Source organism: Leopardus geoffroyi, chromosome A2 (genome assembly GCF_018350155.1).
Source record: "Leopardus geoffroyi isolate Oge1 chromosome A2, O.geoffroyi_Oge1_pat1.0, whole genome shotgun sequence".
NCBI classification, from domain to species: domain Eukaryota; kingdom Metazoa; phylum Chordata; class Mammalia; order Carnivora; family Felidae; genus Leopardus; species Leopardus geoffroyi.
In genome coordinates this window covers 105,849,509-105,868,290 of record NC_059331.1, presented here as the reverse complement: position 1 = coordinate 105,868,290, position 18,782 = coordinate 105,849,509, and the positions used below count along the sequence as shown (strand labels likewise).

Here is an 18,782-nt window from a genome sequence, read left to right as displayed (position 1 = left end):
TTTATTTCAGCTGAATCATGAAGAGGATCTTGTCAGTAATAAATAGTGGGCAAGTCAGTTTAGGCAAAGAAAACAGTGTGAACAAGGGTATGGCCGTGTGAGGACATGTAGCACATTTTGGTGTCACAATCTAATACAGTGTAATTATAGAAAATGGTGTACATCAATCTCAGTTTCCTAATCCAAACACAAGACTTCGCCATCGTCTGATATTCTGTAGTCTAAATATAATACCACTGAGTTATATCATGCTAAGCAAGTATATAACTGGAATTATACAGTGACTTGAAAACCCATGGTGGATTTTGTATATGATTAATTACTGAGCGTTGGATCATAAATTGGCCCTTGTGCAATGAGGGCAAAGAGGGAATAAAGACAGAGGCAGACCACTCCAGATTGGGAGGTTTAATAAGCAAGGGAACAAGACTTGTCTTGGGTGGCTGCAAGACAAGTAGATCTCTGCATGTACCTGCTAGAATCTTAAAAGTTTATGCAGAGGCCTTCATTGGATTGAGTCACATATAACATCCATATAGTATCAATAACACACTACGCTCTCCAGGTTGTGTCCTTGAAACAGCCCCAGCTATGGGAATGGTGGGTAGATCATACGTTCCACGGACAGAGGAAGAGATGAGGAGACAGGTGCAGCTCTCAAGTCAATCAGAGGTCCGGTCCTCTTGATGCTCTCCTCCAACAACTTGGTAGGGCAGGTAGAGCCAATTGGCAGTGATTATGTATCAGCTTGGGTTTTAAATATATGTAGGTGAAAAAAGTGAGAGGACAAAGCAGCTGAGTTTTTAAACAGGTTATTTAACAACTTCATATATCAAAGCTGAGTCTCGCAGCTGATGTTGAGAAGAAACCATCTTCTGACACTAACAATGGACCTATTCCTAACTCTCCCATGAACCTACTTAATACTGTGTTCTCTCAGACCCTTGACCTACCTTCCCTCATCAGCGCAATTCACAGTGTTACCAGGTTCAATTTAATCAGGCAAGTACTTTTTGAGTGTCATCAATGTCTCATTTACTCAGCAATCCTCTGGAGATAACATGTTGACCCAGACAATCCTTAACTTCAAGGATCTTCCAATTTGGTAGGATAGGCAGATGAGGAAATGGGAATTTTCAAGCAGAGGAGAACATAGAATATTTAGTACATGGAACTGTGGGAGTCTTTCTTGGTGGTTTAAGGAAACACTGGAAAAAGTGATGCCTCAGGTGAAAGTTAAGGCTGAGTAGGTGATAGCCAGGTAAAAAAAAAAAAAAAAAAAAAGAAGAAGAAGAAGGAATAGAAAAACCTTCAGGTCAGGGACCTATTATATGAAAGAAATGAGGCTGGTCGTTATCAGGAAATTGTAAGCTGTTGAATGAGGTGTGTGTGTCGGGGGTGGGTACATGCTGATAAGAGAAAAAGAACAAATGAGGATGGAGAGGAGTCCGTCGTGAAGACTCTTGCAGCTTATCTTTTGAACAACGGGAACTTATGCAAAGGACATTGGGTTAATTGACAGACTTAAGTAGAAATACAGGCAAACAAGAAAGCAAGAAGACATATTGCCCATAACACAAGAGAGAGGTGATGGCTGTCTGCACAAGAAGTGTCAGGAATAAAGGAAGAAGATGGATGGAACTGAGTTTTGTTAAAGGAGCAGATAGATAGGTTTCGGGGATTGCTGGCTGTAGAACAAAATGAATAGGACCAGGCTTCCAGTTGAGAGGAAGCGAGGGAATCATTCCTAAGACAGGAAATCATGGAAAAGCGAATTTTGAAGCAGGTCTGTGAATCAAGGGAGGGATGGGCCTACTGGATCTGGGGACCATGGGGCAGCTGTTCAGTCGGCATTTGGTTTTCCTGGTACGGAGCCAGCAGAGAGGTTATGCTGAAAGAACTCTGGACTCAGCGTCATACAGTGGTCACTAGTGCCGCGTGTTTGAAGCATGAGTTAGGCTGTTCCTTTCATTAATCCTGTGAAAGCTGCAGGGAAAGGAGGGAATGCTGCTGTTGCAACCTGAGCCTTCACTGCCTCACTGAGAAGGAAGGTGGCAGAAGCTTCTTCTGAGAAGCTTGGTTTTCGTAAGCAATCCGGCACAGAGGATTGATTGGAGGATCTGTCTGCTGGGACAGTCAGGGGCACTGCCCCTTCCAACGGAACCATCCGGGGCCACATCAATTGGAAGTTCCTCTCTGCAGTTTCTAGAACTACTACGCCCTCCTCAAACAACTGCGCTTGGCGAGATGCGCGTGCCAAGCCCCACGGGCGAGCCTTCCCTCGGGTTGCGCGCGCCCAGGGGGATGCGAGGGCGGGAAACAGCAGGAGGGATTGGCGCGCGCGCTGCGGGCTGCGCCGCTCCCCCACCTGCGTGACCTCCTGGGCAGGAACCACGCAGGACCCCGCGCAGGTGGACGTAGCTCTCCGCGCCAAAGGGTGGCAGAGGCGCGAGCCGGGACCCGCGTCCCACCCAAAACGTAGCAGGAACAGCTGGGAAGTCCGCCCACCGCCGCAGCAGTGAGTGGCTGAACCTGGGCCAGGTCATGAGCAAGGTCGGAGAGGTAGGGGGCTGAGTGGGGCGCACGCCTTCGGGTGGTGTGGACGTGGGGGCCTGTCAGGTGACAGGACGAGTGTCACGGGGCATCTTAATGTACGGCGGGGTGTTGTGGTTGGTCGTGACCCGCCTTCACCCGGCCCCTCCCCTGCCTTTGCCGTGGTCACTTTGCTCCCGGTGGTTTTAGTTTCCCTGTGCGTACTGGCCGCAGTTGTGTCCTGCTCGCGGGCCTGCATTCTACCCGCTGATATCCTCGCTCCTTAAAATCTCTTTAAGCATCTTTGAGAAACTTCAACTCGGTTCTGAAGGCATCCTAGCGGCAGGAAATTGTGCTTAGCAAACAGGAGAATCAGACGCTGAGTCTGTTAGGATCCCTTTTGCTACTGCTGTAAATTAGATCTCCGTTGAGGGAAGACTCTAGGCCCCCAACTGCTTTAATTTAGGCAAAGAAAGCGTAGCTTAATACACAGTGCTGTTAAAACAGGAACAGTATTCATTAGCCATCCCGGGTACTGTTCAATACTTACACAGACAGGAATATTAAAGGAAACGTACTTTTTTTCTTATCTTCCAAATACCCTTATGTTTCACAAAAACTACATCTGTCATATATGGGACGTACAACTCTCTACAACTTTAAAAAGGTCACGTGGAAGACTTAATAGCCGTTTAGGATTTTGTCTTTTTATGTCGTACTGAATTTCGTCCGTTTTATTTTGGCTGGTTGGATTTGTAAAAATGGGGAGCTATTATCTCACCCACCACACGATTTAAACATGAGCATTAGACTCAATTTATTAGGTATGTCCAAAAATAACACACCTGAGTGTAAGTGCTTTCCATTTTTCTCCAGCAGAAATACCATGTCTTCAAAAAGAATGTTTACAAGTGGATTTATGTAATATGTAAAATATGTATTTACTGTAAATACACAAAATATTTTGTAAGGAAATGCTTGACCAACCTTTAAAAAGGCAAGAGACTTCAAAATTTGTAATATTTTTACTGAAGACCACATATCCTTTTTTGAGCCTTCAGTAGCCTTGTCGTCTCTCTACTTCAGGCAAGCATTGTCACGGGGTTCAGTGTTCCAGGTATCATTGGTTGGTGCCTCCTTTTTGCAAATGTACCAGGGATTTACCATGTGTTCATGCACATCTTTTAAAAATACATGCATATAATATAGTAAATTGTGCATTAATTTTGTTTAGATGAAATATTTTTTTTAAAAACTTGACCAAAATTTAATAAGGAAAGGTATTTCAATTTTTACTCTAACTACATCTCGTTATCAGCCTTCACATAAATAGTAACGACATCTCTCTAGGACAAATGTTATCACTTACCAGGTTCTAAGCTCCTATAAAAGTGAAGTGGATAATACCCTTTTGTTTAATCGAGTAGAGACATAAGGGGAAGTGAGAGGAAAGGAATGTTTATGGAATATCTTTCATATTTAGTAAGCACTATAAGGCCATTAAAATAATTAATCTTTATTAAACTGGAATATAGTTTCAGTTGAAGCATGGTTGAGTCATTTACAAGTCGCTAGGACCAGGGGCGCCTGGGTGGTTCAGTCGATTAAGCTTCCATCTCTTGATTTCAGCTCAAGTCATGATCTCACAGATCGTGAGTTCAAGCTCTGCGTTGGGCTGCACACTGATAATGTGGAGCCTGCTTGGGATCCTCTCTCTCTCCCTCTGTCTCTGCCCTTCCCCGGCATACATGAGAGCTCTCTCTCTCTCTCTTTCAAAAGTAAATAAATAAACTTAAAAAAACCCAACTCACTAGCATCAGAAATATAGAAGATTTATCTTTGAGACGTGACATTAGAGAACACCTTAGTTGCATGGTATATGCAAGCAATAATGGAGCCAATGCCTTTTCATATTGTCATAGTTTCTTTACTAGAATATTATCATAGAATTACAGCTGATATTGCATTTTAATATCAAAATGAAATAAAATAGAGTCAGTTTTCATTGAAATCCCAACTCAGACCATACGAAAACATTTGTATGGGGACTAAGCTATTTTACATCTGTTCTGCAGGAGAAGCTGTAGAGAGGAATTAACTATAAGTCAAAAGATGAGGATTTTGTTAAAATAGTTAACATATTTCTAATTGTGAGACATATTCTGTAGACATACAGGAAGCACTGGGGAACATTCTCTTATGTATGTTCACTTAAGATTTTGTTTGTCCACATGTAAGGGGGTAATAGTGTCCTTTCCTTTTTGTGTGTTTCTCATGGGTTTTTTGAACAGATAGCCCAACAAGAATATATGACATTATTAAGTATTTGCAATCATCACAGTCTCTTAGTTTACGAACCAATACTACTTTGGAATTTATTCAAACATAGGCAGAACTAACAGAGATTTGAAAGTAATCTTCATCTGTTTTTCTCCTCTCTTGTACACACCCACCACAGCAAAGGTGAAGTGAAAATATCCAAGATCTGATGCTTTACATCAGAAAATGAGTGGAATTAGCACAAAATATTATGTGGCAAATGAGTCTTTTTGTTCATCTTAAAAATATTCTAGATGATTTTGTACTATCAACAACAAAAGTGTTTTCTTTCATTTCCAATCTCTTATGTTTACACTTGGGTGCCATTGATAATAGAATATATATTTAAAGAGCTACTTTTGTTGTATTCCATATTGGGATTTTTTTTGATAACTACAGTTATCAAAGAGAGTTGTACTTTGTACTGTATTATATGATGAAAAGTGGAGTATATTTAATGCTGCAAAGGAATTTTACTTTGGCATTCATTTATTTATATCATTTTAAATAGAGTTTCCTAAAACTTAAAGCAGACTTTGAACTTTTTAAATTTATGTTATATATCATGAAGTTTTTGATATGTAAGTTTTTCTCAAACTTAACTGAAGAATCTTAACTGGTCTTATCAGAACAAAGTGACAGTGGTTTTGGTTTTGAACTTACTTGTTTTTGTAGGTAGCAGTATGTTTGATACACTTTTTTCTTTATGATTTCTTCATGGTATTCTGTTTTGTACATTCAGAGTTTGCATTCATGTCTTCATGAATAACTAAACCAACAAAATGCATTTATTAATTCAACTTGTGTATAAGCACCTGTTGTATGTTAGTTCCGGAGGAAATTATACATGAATTGGGAAAAAGCAAAGCAATGCAAATTCTCCAAGTACTCTGTTTTCAGGCCAGTGTATATCTAAGTGAAGAAAGCAAAATGATACATGTGACTATTGAAAATTTTGATATTGATGGTTTCGGAGTTTTAATTTGTGTTGCTGTTGTTGCTGCTGTTAGCATTATATCATGATAGAGCCTATTTACAGATTTAAATGGAATAGGAACTGGAAAGAAACTGGGACAATTTTAGATATAAGAAACATCTCAAATTCATATAGTGTGTTGATGATGGGGAGGGGCTAGAATCATAGGAACCCAGTAGTTTCAGTAAATGGTTGTTGACTGATTAAATGATTAAAATGGTTAATTTACCAAATCTTGTAACTATCCAGGATGTGCCCAATCCAATTTGAGCAAAACAAATGATATATATGGATTTTTGCAGGCTAAATTAGGTTAGCCAGTCTACCTTTAGACAAAAAGAATGCTTATCACCATCTTATTACTGTTATTCTAAAACTCCACCATTATCCTTGATCTTCACCTTTAGTAAGTGTTGTTTTTCTACTTAGCTGCCTTACTCTCTAGGTTGTGTGGATTTCTTATAGTGAGATTTCTTTAAACATTGTTGGTTTGTGGGCTTAACGAAAAGAATAAGCATCAAGATTCTTTATGGACTACAATTGTAATGAAAATAAATCAAAAGTAAGAATATGGTTATTTGTGACTTGGTTAATACAAGAATCTACTTCCATACATTACTTTGAATATAAAGTAGATTTGACAATAACAATTAGGCTCATATTACATGTAACTGAGGTGTTAATAAATCAATGAGAAGTGAGAACTTACTTTAGTAACTCAGGGGAAAATGTCTTGAAGGATAGCTTCCTGGTTCTGATGGTGGAAAGAAAAATTAGGAAAAAATATAAGACAAAAAATTAGCAAACAAATACCAATTTGATAGATTTAAATAAAAAAGTGTCAGTAGTTTCATTATATGTAAATGGTATAAATATTCCAATTATGAGAAAAAGATTGTCAGACAGTAGCCTACTTACCCGTCAATAAAATAATAGACACTTAAATTATGGTCAGTTCACATGATGAAATTCTATGCTGTAATGCATTAGAATGGATAAAGTTTACCAATATAATGTTGAGAGAAACAATGCAGAAGTACATACATAATGAACACTTTCATGTGTATAGTGTTCAAAATCACAAAATAAATAACAAACAGGGAAAGAAATCAGAAGAGCAATTTAGCTTTGGCAGGATCATAAGGGAGGCTTCTGGGAGGTGATCATGTTATAAATTTGAACCAGGTGGTGGTAATACAGGTATGTTTACCTTGAAAAAAATCATCCAGCTGTACATTTAAAATTTATATTCTTTATGTATACTTAATAGAAATGTTTATAAAAATATAAATTATTAGTGTAGGCCAACAAGAAAGTTTGTTTGGTTTTATTTTAAATGGTAGCACAATGTGGTATTGTGGAAAGTGCTGAGTTAGGAGCCAGAAGTTCTGTGTTGTGTTGTTAGGTCTGGCACCTACAAAATGTTATTCCTTGGGTATGTCATACCCTCCCAGAGTTTCAGTATCTGCATCTGTAAAATGAGTAATATATACCTAATGATACCACCGTATCTTCTGCCCTGGGACATGGGTCCTCCTGGTTCTCCCACCCTTGACTATGGACTGAAACTATACCACCAGCTTTTCTAGGCCTTCATCTTGTAGCCTACAGATTGTGCAACTTCCCAGACTCATAATTGAGTGAGCCAATCCTTTGTATGAATCCCTTTCTAATCTTTCTGCATGTGTGTGTATATATAGTAGCACAGCCTAAAATGCCCATAAAGTGGTATTTGTAAGAGATCTATATGGCAGCATTTTGCGTGAGGGAGCATCTAAAAACTGAAATCAGTTTCATTATCCATTGAGAAAGGAATATTGAATAGGCTGTGATAGGTCCACAATGTGGAATATTGTGTAAGCACATGGAGGAATGGATATTATATGTTTTAGTGGAGAAAACAGTTTGCATAGATAACTATAGTGTGATGTCAATTTTGTAGAAACAAAAATAGAAACTCCCAAAAGTTTTTCTCATGTGCCTGTGTGTGTGTGTGTGTGTGTGTGTGTGGCTTCTATGAGAGTGTATGAATATGTAGAAGACATGGTACTAATGGATTACCTAAAAAATAAAAGAAAGATAAAATCCTGTGGTATTTTTGTTTTCATAGAGACATCTTATGATACAAATATTTCAGAGTACATAATCTGTATTTGTATATTTTGTTAGAAATTAATTGATGAATACTCAAGAAAAAGCTATTTGCAATAAAGATAAAGCCTTCAGGGCTGGCCAAAGAGAAGGTTATCCGTTTTGTTTCGTCTGTCAGGGGATAGAGATCAGTTACCAAAATAAATTTAACCACATTCACAATTTTGCTCAGGTACCATCAAAGAAGAAAGCCTACACATAGATTTTTTTTGTAAGGAAATATCCACTGCCCATGACACACTAATCCCCCGAGCTTAACTGTTTGCAGGGTAACAGAAATTTCTTATTTGGTAAGCAATCATTTTAAAGACCAGATCATTTTAAATGATGTAAGAATTGGTTTTGTTTTGTTTCACAAAACAAATGGTGTTTTCAGGAAGTTGGTAAATTAGGAAACCCAGATGTAATGTGGATACAATATTGTCTTTGATAACTTTAGTGAAGAACAACTGTGGTCTTTAAGAAGTTGATGATATGATATTTCGTGAATCACTTTACTACTTTATGATCATATCTATATAGACACTGATTCATTGTGTTAAAATGGATTCTTAGGCCAAAAATATGACATTTATATTAATTATATTTAATATAAATTATTAAATTAATTAACTATTTATTAATAATAAACTATTCAAATAAATTTAATGTAAATGCAGTATTTATATTAAATATAATGAGTATTATATTTGATTATATATTTATATTATATTTATATTTAATTATAGTAGAATTATAATTAATATTTATATTAAATATAATAAAATTATAAATATAATTAATAGCTATATTAATTATATTTGCTCAATGTCAGGGAAAAAAGTCAGCTTTTTACTTATCCAAATGCTGTGTATTCTTATTATAGATTATCTAGATAGTGTGGTAAAAGCAGGGATTTTAACTCTCCAATGAATTAAAAGTTTGGGAAACCTCTTCTGATCACGTATGGGCACTGATACTGGCTCTGAGTTTATACTAAAAGGCAGCCTTGGAAAGAGCGAGATAATGAGGTTTTGTAGGTGATTTTGGGATCCTGAGTAATAAGAGAAACACACTTTAGAGAGCTCCGAGTTTGAGCTCTTCTTTTTGCTTAATACTTGTGGTAAATAAAAGCTTATTCAGCTTCTGTTCACATAAAGACTAAGTTTTATATAAAAAATTATTTTAACCTGTGCGGTAAGTTATATCTAAGGCACATTTAAACCATTCCTCCCTCATTTTAGCAGCTTGCTTCCTTAGATTGATAAGAATAAAGAATTACAGTTTTTACCAGGATATTGTAATTCAGGTCAACAATGATTCTGTTATTGATATTAAATACTGAGTTAGGTACTGGACTTTCAAAGATTAATTAAAAAAGGCTCTGATCACCAGGAGCTTGTAGCCTAGTGTGTAAGATAAATCTCGAGAGAGAAAATTTCAACTCCATGAGACAAAAGCAAATGTGCTTGTGACAAGAGCAGAGATCAGTTTTCATAATGTGTGTGAAGCAGGAAGTGTGAGTGATGGACGCTGAGAAATGTGTGTTATAGCTGAGTTTTGTCTTGGTCATTTTGGGAGCAGATGTCGATTATATCAATCTGAAGCTCAGGCAAAATGTCAGGATTAGAGAAACACATTTGTGAGTCAGTGGATGAGAACAGTAGATAAGCTACTACTGTACATGGGTCATGTAAGAACAGTAAACAGTCAGGGCACCTTGGGGGGATCAGTTGGTTGAGCATCTGACTCTTGATTTTAGCTCAGGTCATGATCTCATGGTTGATGGGATAGAGACCAACATGCCGACAGTGTGGAGCCTGCTTGGGATCCTCTCCCTCTCTCTCTGCCCCTCCCCCACCCCACTCTCTCTCAAAAATAAATAAACATTTAAAAAAAGAATGGCAAACAGGCGAAGTGAGAAGAAAAATGGGCCAAGGGAGGAAGTTGACTACACCACTGATTAAGAGTCAGGAGAGAAGCAAGAAATCTTGTGGGAAATAGTTTTGGTAAGGAAAAAATAGAATACACCAAGGGCATTTCCAGAGGATCTTGTGTTACAGAATCCTTTTAAGAAGATAGAAAAAAAATGTAAGGTTTCTTTCCAGAAAATCTTTATGCAAAAAGCTGCATAAAAAATAAATCGTGGAGGGGCGCCTGGGTGGCGCAGTTGGTTGAGCGTCCGACTTCAGCCAGGTCACGATCTCGCGGTCCGGGAGTTCGAGCCCCGAGTCGGGCTCTGGGCTGATGGCTCAGAGCCTGGAGCCTGTTTCCGATTCTGCGTCTCCCTCTCTCTCTGCCCCTCCCCCGTTCATGCTCTGTCTCTCTCTGTCCCAAAAATAAATAAACGTTGAAAAAAAAAATTAAAAAAAAAAAAAAATAAATCGTGGATTATACTTTTATTTATTTGAAGATAACTTCAGAATGCAAAATTAATGTATAATAATGTATTTTAATAGGATGTGCATTCAATATTGACTAATAGTAGTTAATGTAGCAAATATAATTAATATTAGTTAATATGGTTTATATAATTAAGTAATATTGCCTTTTAAGTGCTGGTAAAAAAAAAAAAAAATACATGTCCACAGTCATACTTACCCAGTGAGGTAGTGTGGCCTGTACTTTCTCTGTATTCACTAACTTACATCCAATTTTCATTGGATCTAAAATTTATTAATACCTTTATTTATTGTGATTAACGTATGTAAGAAATGGGGCTCAGTGCATCCCATTAGTCACCTCACCTAATTCTCATCACAAGACTATGAAACACAGTTTACTTCCTTCTCTTATGAATAAGGAAGCTGAGACCCAAACAGAACCCAAAACTGTGACTCCAGGACAAGAAGTCACAGAACTTATGCTACCCAACTGTGCCTTACTCAAGTCATGAAGCTTCCTGTTCTCCCATCCTCTTCTCTGTAGCACTAGAATTCCTGGTGCTTTGTTACTTCTTTTACATCTGCTTTCTTATTTCAGTGCAGATATTCTTTTAAAGTAAGTGTGAGGGGTATGTTAATACTGTACGCCATGTTAAAATTGCTAGAACTAGGCTCCACTTAGACTGTGACCTTTTCCTTGTCTTATCTGCTACATGAAAGCATAAGAATAGATGCAATTCTGGTATCTACTTTCATCTAGTTTCATATTATTCTTTAAGAGAACCCCATGTCCACCAGCACCATTGTATTAGAATTTCACGTGTAACCCTCTTGTGCTGGGCTTCAGAAGCCTTGAGAGCCTGAGAGGCTTCCCACTTGTTTAACAATGTTTCTTTTCCTCAGGGTCCTCTGCTGAGGTCAGTGGCATTCTCTGCGTTTCACACTAGCTTGATAGCCTCTTTTCACAGGCTGGAAGTTCAGGCTTAATCCAACTGTATGTTTTTTAAAGGTATAATAGTTTTGCTTTTGAATAAAGGTGATCCACTTAGTGATTTTAACCAGGTTTCTGCAAGTGGTTTTTGGCAGAAACAGTTTGTGACCTGGTTTTTATTGCTATGTCAGGCGTCTCCTATAATGGTAATTGATTTTCACAATCATCCTTGTCTTTCCTGGAGACCAGAAATCACAAACTTGATAATATTTTTGAACAGAGTAGACGTGGCTGCTGGGGAGAGCACTGTGTCAGCATAGTTTAAAGTGAGGACCCCTCTCCTTTAAGTTGACCAGGTAAAGGACACTTAACTTTTCCAGTTCTGATTAAGGGATAGTACATCCCATATAAAGTTAGGGAGCTTTCTGCCATGTTGTATTAGAGGACACATATTTCTATGATTTCATCAGTTGCAGATTTTTTTTTTTTTTAGGTAGGTACATTTTCTGCTACATTTTTTTTTTTCAACGTTTATTTATTTTTGGGACAGAGAGAGACAGAGCATGAACGGGGGAGGGGCAGAGAGAGAGGGAGACACAGAATCAGAAACAGGCTCCAGGCTCTGAGCCATCAGCCCAGAGCCTGACGCGGGGCTCGAACTCACGGACCGCGAGATCGTGACCTGGCTGAAGTCGGATGCCCAACCGACTGCGCCACCCAGGCGCCCCTCTGCTACATTTTAAAGTCAGAATAATACAGTGCATTCCAGAGGAGTTATTTGTGATTTCTAGGTTACTGTCTTAGAGGATTTTTTTTTTACTTCTTCTTCCTTCCATTGGCATATAGCCAAAAATATTGACTGTATTATTGCTGATAAGTTACAAATACAAGCTATTATTTAAAAAGATGCCCTATTGTAATAATAGAATGGAACAAATAATGTCCTATTCTGCCATCATTGAAAATGGTGGATTCCAAGTAAAGTGTATTTCATCTGTATCAGTGGACTTGAAAACATTTTATCTTTTTCAAAGTTGTTTGTTATTTAAACTATCTTTTATCATTTTAGACATTTTAAGGAAAGCAGACATCTTTCATTTCTAATTTTTGTAGCTGGTTTTATTTGTCATAGTCACATATGTGGTAGTTCTGTTATTTTAGCACACAGCTAATCTTTTACCCAGGAGAGAGGAAAATCTGTATTTAAGCCACATTAAAAAATAACAATGTATTCTTATTTTGTCAGAAAAAGAGAGAGAGAGAGAGAGAGAGAGAGAGAGAGAGAGAGAGAGACAGGAAGCAAGGAAGGAAGGAAGGGAAGGAAAAAAAAAAGAAAAGAGAACGTTTTATCTCTAGGATAACCTATAAAGTAATAGTAAAAGAATATGTAACTATAAACAAAGGAGATGTCATATTGAAAAATAACTTCATTATTCCAAAAGAAAGAAAAGGAGGGAAAAAAGGGACAACAAAGAGATGAGGAAAACCATAAAACAAATAGTAATTTGGGAGATTTAAAAAAAAAGATAAGAAATTTCATTCAGTGTAAATGACATAATACTTTAATTAAGCAAAGATTGTGAGAAACAACCCAAATTCCAGTCATCAGAAGAATAATTAAGTTGTGGTTTATTCACACATGGATTTCTAATCTAATGAACTTCTGTCAATACATTGGTAAATCTCACCAATATGATGTTAAATGAGAGTAGCAAGACTGAAGAGAGTACATACTGAATGATTCCATTTGAATAAAATTCAAAACAGGCCAAAACTAATCTATATTTAGAGAAATCAGAATAGTGCTTTATTTTGGCAGGGTAGTGATTGAGAGGAGGCATGAGGGAGGCTCCTGGGATGTGATAATGTTCTATCTTTTCTACATTTGAAATGTTCTACATTTGAAACTTAGTGGCAGTTACACAGGCATGTTTTATTTGTAAAAGTTTATCAAACTGTACATTTAAGATTTATACACTTTAATATATGTATAAATCAACAAAAATATGGAAATATAAATTAGTAGTCTAGGGTATTCTTTGTGAGTTGTTATACCCACTTTGTCTATTTTCTCTCCTAAACCTTCTTTTTCCCTCATAGAGTATAAATGGAGTTGACTGCATATCCTGGGCTAAATGAACTACCTACAAAGTGTAAATGAAGTACACTCAGAAAGGTAGTAATATTTTCCACCATAATAGCCTGAATTGTGTCAGTCTTTGTGTCCTCTGATATTTAAAGTTTTAATATTCAAGAACAAATGAGAGAAGGAAGGAAAAAAATTGCCTCATATGTGGAAAATTGAAGGACAATACAAAAAAATTGAATATCAGTAATATTCCTATAGGTATTAAAATTGATAAGAAAAGACAACGCATTATAAAAAAGAGTTAACATTAAAGAAATAATAGATTAATAAATCTAAATGATGCATAAATATGAAAAGATGCTCATCTTCTCCAGTGATTGAGAATGTACAAATTTAAGCAACAATGGGATATTATCATTAATTGATAATGTAAAAGTTAAAAAGTTGACAAAAGTTAAAAAGTATACTATCTGATGCTGCCATGAATGTGAAGAAGGGCAACTCTCATGCATTGTTTGAAGTACAAATTATTATTGCTTTCTGAGGAATTCATTGACAAAATGAGACAAAAATTGTAAATATACCCTTGAGTGAGCACTTCCTCATTTAAATATAAATTCCAGAGATATAAAAAGTCCACATTAAGTGTATCTGGAAGAGATTTTTATGACAGCATTTTGGGTAGGGAGCATCAAATGCTGAAATCAACTTGATTATTCATGGAAAGAGGAATGTTGAATATACTGTGATGTGTTCACCATGTGGCTATTAAAATTAGAGTTAGATCTATACATATGGACATGGAGGAATGCACAGCATATGTTTTCAGGAAGAACACAAGTTGCATAGCTGAAACAGCATAACCTCAGTTTGTAAAAACAAAACTAGTAACCCCCAAGCCTCCCTTGTGCCTATAAATGTGTGTGTGTGTGTGTGTCTGAGTATATGTGATTTTAAGTGTATGTGAGTATACAGAATGACATATAAAACATGGTAAAATTGGTTTACCTAAGAAAGAAAGCAAAGGTAAAATCTTGTGGAACTTTTGGTTGTGATTTTTTTTTAATTTTTAATGTTTATTTATTTTTGAGACAGAGGGAAAGACAGTGCAAGGGGAAAGGACCAGAGAGAAAGGGAGACAGAGAATCCGAAGCAGGCTCCAGGCTGTGACAAAAAATTTTCTTATTTGGGAAATAATAATTTTGAGGACTAGAAAAAATTTCTTTTAACCATGTAGGAAGATTTTTACAAAAACAGGTATTTTCAGTAAGCCTTGATAAACTGGAAACCCCAGATAAAATGTGAGTGCCATATTATTTGATAACTTTAGTAATAAACAATTTTGGTTTTTAATGATTTCGTACTATAACATTTCATTTAATAAGCCACTTGCTACTTTAAGGTCATAGCTAAATAAATAATGTTTATTCCTATAAATTAGATCTAGAGAGAAATTGTGTTTACATTAAAATAATTATATCAGCATGAAAAAAAGTCAACTTTTCACATCTAATGCTGTGTATCCTTGTTATACATTACCCACAGAATGTGATTTTTTTTAAAAAGAGGGATTTGAGCTGTCTGTACTGAACTTTTATTTTTCCTTAACCGTTGTGGGGAAAGACCATCACATGGTCTGGGTAAAACTAGCACAAAGTTTATATGAAAATGAAAAGGCTGGAAAATCTAAGACAATGAAATGTTGTAGGTAACCCTAGGTATCTTGACTATTTAAGACAGAAAAACTTCACTTCAAAGAGCTCCCACTTTAATAGACTGTCTTCTTTTCTCCTTGCTTACAATTTGCAGCAAATGAAAGTTTATACAGTTACTATTTTATATATAAAATAGACTTAAATTATATATATAAAGTCTTAAATATAATTATAGTTATATGTATGTAATAGATGTAAATATAATTTAAAGTCTTTATATAATTAAGTCTTAGGGTAGACTTAATTTTTAGTTTAAAAATTATAAATTTAATCTTTGTGCTCAATTGTACCTAAAGCCCATTTACACCTTTGTTTCCTTAATTTTATGAGTAGAGTAGAGTATTATACCACCTATGGATAGAATAGAGTATTGCACTTTTCCTTTAGGATACCCCAGGAAACTTCCAGTAGGCAATGGAGCTGTGAATGTCAGATGTAGGTTTGAAGTAGATACATTTTAGTTGGTCCTATTCAATTCGACAATGTTTTTATCATAAGTATTAAATACTAAGTTAGGCATTGGGATTTCAAAGGTGAATAATAAGGCTTTGCTCCTCAAGGAGCGTAGAGCTTAGTGGGTGGTGAAACTCGAAACAGGTAAAGTCTCAATGCCACTAGATAAAAACAAATGTACTTCAGATTATAACAGAGTTCAGTTTTACTGAACCAGGTGTTGAAGTGAGAAGCAAGAAGTATGTGGAGCTGAGACTGAGGAGTTAGTTACACACAGCCCAGACCATGACGAATGCATACATTATAAATGAGCTAAGTCTTGGTCATGTTGGAGGCAGATTCTGATTATATGAAACCGAAGCTCAGGCAAAAAGTCAGGACTAGAGAAACACATTTGTAATTCAGTGCACAAGAAAAATAGATAAACCATGAGAATTGATGGATAATGCAAAAATATTACCAACACACAGAAAGTAAGAACAATGGGCCAAGGAAGGAAGTTAACAACATCATCAAATAAGAATCAGCATAGCAAGATACCTTTCAGGAAAGAGTTAGATAAAGAACAGGAGGGCACTTTGAGACTTTCTTGCTGTACTCTATTTTAGACTCTTGTAAAAAAATTTTGATAAAATATAAGGTTCCTGGGGCGCCTGGCTGGCTCAGTTGGAAGAGCTTGTGACTCTTGATCTCAGGGTTGTGAGTTCAAGCCCCACATTGGGTGTAGAGATTACTTAAAAAATAAAATCTAAAATAAAACCCCCCAAAACACAAGGTTCCTTTCCAGAAAGTCTTCATGTAAAATTCAGCATACAGAATAGATCATACATTGTATTTTTTATTTATTTGATGATAATTTTCAAAAATTAATATGAAATAATGTACTATAATGGAACATGGAACATTCAATTAATATGAACTAATAGTACTTAATATAATATAATAAATAAAAACTAACACTAGTTAATATAAGACATGTAGTCAGCCTATGTATTAGTGCCTTTATGGAGTTCTGGGAGTTTTCTTTGGTAGGTAAAGGGGAAGAAAGAGGTCTATTCAAATGCTTCATTTCATTGAAAATCTATAATTAAAGCCCTGTTCAATGATATTATTTATAATAAGTACCATGTTTCCTCAATATTTTTTTAATACTCTTGTAGAGTATTACATTCATTTGCTTGCTCATTTTGAACTGCAGTTTCCTCTTGCTCTGCATTAAACAGGTGTTGAATAGGAAGAGTGAAGCTGAGACATTCAATATGTCATTTGTTACCTGCTAGATGGGTTCTCACGTATGACTTTGGTGTACTTGAATGTTCAACGTTATCTGTGTGGTGAACTGTAGTCTCATCACATCTCTTTTTAGAAAGATCCACATAAACCTATGGGTAGGTGTTTGTTTTTTTTTAATTTTTTTTTCAACGTTTATTTATTTTTGGGACAGAGAGAGACAGAGCATGAACGGGGGAGGGGCAGAGAGAGAGGGAGACACAGAATCGGAAACAGGCTCCAGGCTCTGAGCCGTCAGCCCAGAGCCTGACGCGGGGCTCGAACTCACGGACCGCGAGATCGTGACCTGGCTGAAGTCGGACGCTTAACCGACTGCGCCACCCAGGCGCCCCAAGGGTAGGTGTTTGTTTTATTGCAAAAGAATACATGATCATATATTTCTGATCTATGCAGTAAGTTCTGGAGAAATTTATCCTTTAGACCCAAGGGAAAAACAGGTATATTTCTGTTCATGCTTACCCAGTGAAGCTGATTAGATCTGTAGTTTCTCTTTTCTCACTGACTCACACTCAATTTTTTATTTCTATCTAGAATTTAGTAATAGCTCAGTTTATCAAGTGACTACTGTATACAGGGGTGGGGATAATGCTCTCCACTTACTATCCCATTTCGTTGTCACCACAGCCCTGTGAAGTACGCATTTATAAACATTATGTTAGAAATAGGCAAACTGAGGCACAATAGAATCCAGAGCTGGAATTGTGGAAAGTTCTGTCCAGTTACAAAATCCATGCTCTTAACTGCTGCAGGATTAGTTCAAACCTCTTCTCATAAAAAATAATGTGTTCTTGAACTATCATTTGGATCCTGAGGTCATAGGACTATATGCCAGACTTACTCAAGTCAAGAAGATTTATCTTTTTTTAATGTTTGTTTGTTTATTTATTTAGAGACTGAGAGTGAGTGAATTGGGAAGAGGCAGAGAGGAGGGAGGAGAGAGAGAGAGAGGGAGACAGAAAAAAAATCCCAAGCAGGCTCCATGCTGTCAGCACAGAGCCTGATGCAGAGCTCAGTGTCATGAACCGCGAGATCATGACCTGAGCTGAGATCAAGAGTCAGACACTCAACCAACTGAGCTGCCCAGGAGCCCCAAGTCATGAAGATTTCTGACTCTCCATTCTGTTATCTATACCCTCTTGAGTACAAATTGCTAACTGGCAGCTGACTCAAAAGCTGTTCTTTGTTGTGTCTAATTTTTAAAATTAATTGCAGGTCAAAAATTAAAATACTATAAATAACATAAAGAAAAGAGTAAAAAGAAAATATTTTTAGTTTTTCTTGAAAAAACAAGCCATCTTGCAAAATAGGGCCACATTCCCTCAGTGCAACAGCTGGTTGGGATGCGCTGCTCCCTTTAAATTGGCAATGCACTTTTGACTTCCTAATTCCTACCACTTTTCATTACCTTGCACTGAACAGAAGTCACCCATTTACATTTCGTTCACTGCCTGTGTCGACATCTGAGTATCTATCCTGCCCTTATGTCATGTTTTCCAAACTGCTCTCTGCATAGGTAGTGGGTAGGACTCCAGAACTCCCACACCTCCTTCAACCATAGTCATTGTCACAAGCAATTAACCATGAATAAATTACTCTTCATCTTAAATAAGCTTAAAAACTATTTCCCCAAATATTTGAAATGTCCTACTTCTTGCTTCTCAAATTCTCTTATGTATTTAATATTATTTCTCCTTTGTTTTTAAGATTATTACTTCATAATATATTTATAAGTAATTCTGTATAATTACACAACACAAGTTCATGAGTAGAGTCACTCTCCATTCTTTTGAAGAATTTCCCTTATAATTTTAGTATATTTAACTACCCAGAACACATTTTTAGGTTATTTTAGAGGGCTGACTTTAAAAAATGTTGCTTCATATCCACAAAGAAGATCATAGTTTTATATACACTTAAATAATTTTTCATATATTCATGTGCAGTCTAGCTCTAATTAAACTCT

The 18,782-nt window shown here is 36.5% G+C and overlaps 1 protein-coding gene across 1 annotated transcript in view; it reads left to right on the top strand.

The window, feature by feature from the left end:
• The first annotated feature begins 2,383 nt into the window (after positions 1-2,383).
• The window catches only part of VWDE (von Willebrand factor D and EGF domains), a 104,741-nt gene continuing 88,342 nt past the window's right edge, over positions 2,384-18,782 (top strand). Inside the window, exon 1 of the mRNA XM_045494944.1 lies at positions 2,384-2,562. The gene's annotated coding sequence lies outside the window, so the exon portion shown is untranslated. The remainder of the gene's footprint in view (positions 2,563-18,782) is intronic.